We start from the raw sequence: 5,662 nt of genomic DNA on the forward strand, positions 1-5,662 counted from the left end.
TAGCTGTTTTAACAATCCTATTCCCTATATAGTGCACTACTTTTTTCACAATTCAATACCAGAAATAGTACACTATATAGGGAATAGGGTGCCATTTGCGATTCAGAATAGCACTAATTTTATCAGACACTGTTTTCTGTTCATAGCACTGCAGACTGGCTGGCTACTTCTAAAGGTTTAGTGGTTGTGTTATACCTGCATGTTCTGTATCATGTTGCTATGACAATATCCACCCATTCTAGATCCCTCTGGATAAAATGGGTTAAATGACTACAATATAGTCAATGTAATGTCTTGCCCTAAAGCTGTGTAGTCAATGTAATGTCTAGCCCTAAAGCTGTGTAGTCAATGTAATGTCTAGCCCTAAAGCTGTGTAGTCAATGTAATGTCTAGCCCTAAAGCTGTGTAGTCCAAGTCAATGTAGTCAATGTAATATCTAACCCTAAAGCTGTGTAGTCAATGTAATGTCTAACCCTAAAGCTGTGTAGTCCAAGTCAATGTAGTCAATGTAATGTCTAACCCTAAAGCTGTGTAGTCCAAGTCAATGTAGTCAATGTAATATCTAACCCTAAAGCTGTGTAGTCAATGTGTAGTCAATGTGTGTGTGTGTGTGCGTGTGCGCGTGCGTGTGTAGTTGTGTGTGTGTGATTGAATACATGTTTATAAGTGAGAACATGCTTGTAACAGTGTGTGTACACAGTATGTGCACATTCTTAACTGACATTAAATGTGTGTGTGACCCCTGTACACAGGCTTTATGGTGAACGATGAGCTCCTCCAGCGGCTGGCCAACGGCAGGGCGGGCTCCATCCGACCCTAGTGATCCCCCGCACCACAGACACCTCGGCCCCCTGGACTACCACTCCCCTCCTGCGGAGGTAGAGGCTGGCTGAGAGGAAGGGCTTCACTGAGCCGTGGAGTGGGTGTAGTGGAGCTAGTTCAATCTACTACAGTATACTTGATATACACTATACTTCTGTCTCACGTCTATCCTTTCTAGCATGGCCATAATAAAGACCACCTTACCTTACTCTGCCCTATCTCTCTCTATTCAGGACAGTAATACCTCTGACCACATTACTCTGCCCTATCTCTCTCTATTCAGGACAACAACACTTCTGACCACATTACTCTGCCTATTCTCTCTATTCAGGACAGTAACACTTCTGACCACATTATTGCCCTCACCCTATCTCTATTCAGGACAGTAACACTTCTGACCACATTACTCTGCCCTATCTCTCTCTCTATTCAGGACAGTAACACTTCTGACCACATTACTCTGCCCTATCTCTCTCTCTATTCAGGACAGTAACACTTCTGACCACATTACTCTGCCCTATCTCTCTCTCCATTCAGGACAGTAACACTTCTGGCCACCTTACTGTCCCTTATCTCTCTCCATTCAGTACAGTAAACACTTCTAACCACCTTACTGTCCCTTATCTCTCTCTCCATTCAGGACAGTAACACTTCTGGCCACCTTACTGTCCCTTATCTCTCTCCATTCAGTACAGTAAACACTTCTAACCACCTTACTGTCCCTTATCTCTCTCTCCATTCAGGACAGTAACACTGCTGGGGAGACTCACTGGTGCTGAGCTCTTCGCCCTGAGTAAAGAGGACCTACGTATGTTTTCACCAGAGGAGGGTGCCAGAGTGTACAGCCAGATGATGGTGCAGAAGGCTTTACTGGAGGTACAAGCAACCCTATTAACTCGCAACCCCATTGACTGGCAACCCCATTGACTGGCAACGCTATTGACTGGCAACCCTATTGACTGGCAGCCTCATACACTGGCAACCCCATTGACTGGCAACCCCATTGACTGGCAACCCCATTGACTGGCAACCCCATTGACTGGCAACCCCATTGACTGGCAACCCCATTGACTGGCAACGCTATTGACTGGCAAACCTATTGACTGGCAGCCTCATACACTGGCAGCCTCATACACTGGCAACCCCATTCTCATCGCAACTCTTATAGTGTTGTATCAAAACACATCACTTCCTCAGTACTCCTTTTATTTCTCCTTTCCCTCTTTCTTCCTTCTCTTCCGGTTGACACAACTCTCACATTATAGATAGATCATTGGTTCCCATGCGTTTTTCTCTCTTCTCTTGTCTCCCTCCTTCTCTCTCCTCTCTCCTCTTCTCTCCCTCCTTCTCCTCTTCCTCTTCCCACCCTCCTTCTCCTCTCTCTCCTCTTCCCACCCTCCTTCTCCTCTCTTCTCCTCTTCCCCCCTCCTTCTCCCTCTCCCCTCCTCCTTCTCTCCTCTTTCCTATTCAGTGTGACTGGGAGTCTCTGGGAGTTTCTGGGTGTAGATGAATTAATACTTCTAATGATGGACAAATGTTAGATGTGTAACACATGTATCTCATACAAAATATTGTTGAAAGGTTGTTTAAAATGTCAAGTTATGTTAAAAGGACTATACTTCCTGTTTATTTAATGAAGGGAGTGAAGTGAGTCATTTTCCATTTTGGAATCTAACCAATATATTGTAGAACTTTAATCCAACACCTAGAGACATCCTCAAGAGGTTCCGACCTATTGGTGTAATGGTTAGGGTGTTAGCTTGACAGTCACTGGACCAGGGTTAGAGTCCCGGTTTGGGCTACCCCTGAATTTGCTACACTGTGGCCAGGACTACATGTCAGAAGGGGGATGACTCAAGGAAGGCACCTCCATTGGAGAGGTGTGTACACATGAGGGACTTGGTAAAGCGTGGGGATACACTAGAAGGAAGGGGCTAATGACCGTTACGCCAAGAGGTCTGAACCTCTTGACGAGGTTGTTAGGTGTTGGCTGGACTTGGGTTGGAGTCCCAGTCTGGGCTTCCCCTGAGTTCACTACAATATCACAGCACATACTGTCTCACTGGAAGTGAGAGTAGTTCACTCACATTTTATAATCTGACCAACCTGTAGTGACTTGACCTTTCATTACTGTGCTTTGCTACAGACAAGAGGCTAACGTTAGCAAATAACTCTACTAGCTCCCTAACATCAGCAAAGTAACTACTAGCTCCCTAGCGACAGCAAAGTAACTACTAGCTCCCTAACGTTAGCAAAGTAACTACTAGTTCCCTAATGTTAGCAAAGTAACTACTAGCTCCCTAACGTCAGCAAAGTAACTACTAGCTCCCTAACGTTAGCAAAGTAACTACTAGTTCCCTAATGTTAGCAAAGTAACTACTAGCTCCCTAACGTTGGCAAAGTAACTACTAGTTCCCTAATGTTAGCAAAGTAACTACTAGCTCCCTAATGTTAGCAAAGTAACTACTAGTTCCTTAATGTTAGCAAAGTAACTACTAGCTCCCCCCAAAGTAACTACTAGCTCCCTAACGTTGGCAAAGTAACTACTAGCTCCCTAATGTTAGCAAAGTAACTACTAGTGCCTTAATGTTAGCAAAGTAACTACTAGCTCCCTAATGTTAGCAAAGTAACTACTAGTTCCTTAATGTTAGCAAAGTAACTACTAGTTCCTTAATGTTAGCAATGTAACTACTAGCTCCTGTTAGCAAAGTAACTACTAGTTCCTAATGTTAGCAAAGTAACTACTAGCTCCCCTAACGTTAGCAAAGTAACTATTTCCTTAATGTTAGCAAAGTAACTACTAGCTCCCTAATGTTAGCAAAGTAACTACTAGCTTCCTAATGTTAGCAAAGTAACTACTAGCTCCCTAATGTTAGCAAAGTAACTACTAGCTCCCTAACGTTGGCAAAGTAACTACTAGTTCCTTAATGTTAGCAAAGTAACTACTAGCTCCCTAATGTTAGCAAAGTAACTACTAGCTTCCTAATGTTAGCAAAGTAACTACTAGCTCCCTAACGTTAGCAAAGTAACTACTAGTTCCCTAATGTTAGCAAAGTAACTACTAGCTCCCTAACGTCGGCAAAGTAACTACTAGTTCCTTAATGTTAGCAAAGTAACTACTAGTTCCCTAATGTTAGCAAAGTAACTACTAGCTCCCTAATGTTAGCAAAGTAACTACTAGCTCCCTAACGTTGGCAATGTAACTACTTGTGCCTTAACAGACTGTATTTCATCCTTTCTTTCTCGGTCTCTCTCTCCATTTCTATTAGGATGTCCGCAAATCTACAGAGCTGGAGACAATGATGGAGAAACAGAAACAAAAAGCAGACTTCCAGCTGGAGAGCAGGAGGCTGTGACCAAGAACAAGCAATACACATGTATATCACTGAAACACAGATATCACTGGTTGATGGATGCCAACACAATAACATTACTGTCACTGTTTAAGAGGACACACAAACTCACAAACATTGTCTGTATGGAGACTCTGATACAGAGATTTCACTTTTAAAGGGTAGTTCACCCAAACTATAAAATTACTTGCTTTCTTAAGGCGTCCGCATGCTTCCCAGCCAAAACAGTTGAACAGTTTGTGCTTATATTATGATGACATTTTGTGGCGTTGTTTGTTTTGGACATTGGTGAAGGTTGTTTAGGCTGTTCAGGCACAACATTTTTCTGGATGCAAGCAGAAGTTTTGAGCCGAAGTCTACGCCCCTTCGTCTGTGATTGGTCAACAGTGGGGATTTTTCAATAAAGTCTTTGTTGTTATTCAATGAGAAATGACTAATTTTCATGCGAGTTTTCATTGAGAAATACTGCACCAAACATCTTTAGATGGACAATTGCATGACTAAGATCTCCTCTGAAAAAATGTCAAAATTAATGACAGATTTCTTGAGTTACAGTATCTTAGAACAAATCTGACTATTTTGAGGAGGTGTATACTGGTTACAGCATCTCAAAATGGACCAACAGTACTGTTGACGATTTTTTTGTTCAGTTCGGCTGGCCGAGTTCAGCTAGGCGCCAGCCAAACTGAAGCCTGCTGACGCCTTTACCCTGTAAGCAGTCTATCACATTTTAGGAGAAGACCCAGAAGCATACAGTGTCGAAGTAACACAAGTTTATTATTAGAACAGGGGGCAGGCAAAACAACAGATCAAGGGCAGGCGTCAGTAATCCAGATCAGAGTCCCTAAGGTACAGAACAGCAGGCAGTCTCGGGGTCAGGGCAGGCAGAGGTCAATAATCCAGATCAGAGTCCCTAAGGTACAGAACAGCAGGCTGTCTTGGGGTCAGGGCAGGCAGAGGTCAATAATCCAATGTGGTGTGACAAGGTACAGAATGGCAGGGTCAGGGTCAGGGCAGGCAGAAAGGTCAAAAACTGGGAAAACTAGAAAACCGAAACTAGAACAAGACAGGAGCAAGGGGGAAACGCTGTAAGTTTGATGAACAAAGCGAGCTGGCAACAGACAAACAGAGAACACAGGTATAAATACACTGGGGATAATGGGAAAGATGGGCGACACCTGGAGAGAGGTGGAGACAAGCACAAAGACAGGTGGAACAGATCAGGGTGTGACACATATAGGTTATATGTTAATGTTGCACATTTCCCCTGCTTCTGTTTGACCTTGTTAGGGTTAGACAGGGTGACTTCAAGGTTATATGTTCAATGTTGCACATTTCCCCTGCTGCTGTTTGACCTGGTTACGGTTAGACAGGGTGACTTCTAGGTTATATGTTAATGTTGCACATTTCCCCTGCTGCTGTTTGACCTGGTTACGGTTAGACAGGGTGACTTCAAGGTTATATGTTAATGTTGCACATTTCCCCTG

At 43.5% G+C, this 5,662-nt stretch overlaps 1 long non-coding RNA gene across 1 annotated transcript; it reads left to right on the plus strand.

The window, feature by feature from the left end:
- Nucleotides 1-895: 895 nt before the first annotated feature.
- LOC135538575 (uncharacterized) lies at nt 896-4,608 on the plus strand. Its single transcript, XR_010455447.1, has 3 exons — nt 896-914; nt 1,566-1,698; nt 4,092-4,608. It is a non-coding gene; the product is annotated as an uncharacterized LOC135538575 (long non-coding RNA).
- Nucleotides 4,609-5,662: the final 1,054 nt, after the last annotated feature.

The sequence above is a fragment of the Oncorhynchus masou genome, unplaced genomic scaffold (assembly GCF_036934945.1).
Source record: "Oncorhynchus masou masou isolate Uvic2021 unplaced genomic scaffold, UVic_Omas_1.1 unplaced_scaffold_986, whole genome shotgun sequence".
Lineage (NCBI taxonomy): Eukaryota > Metazoa > Chordata > Actinopteri > Salmoniformes > Salmonidae > Oncorhynchus > Oncorhynchus masou.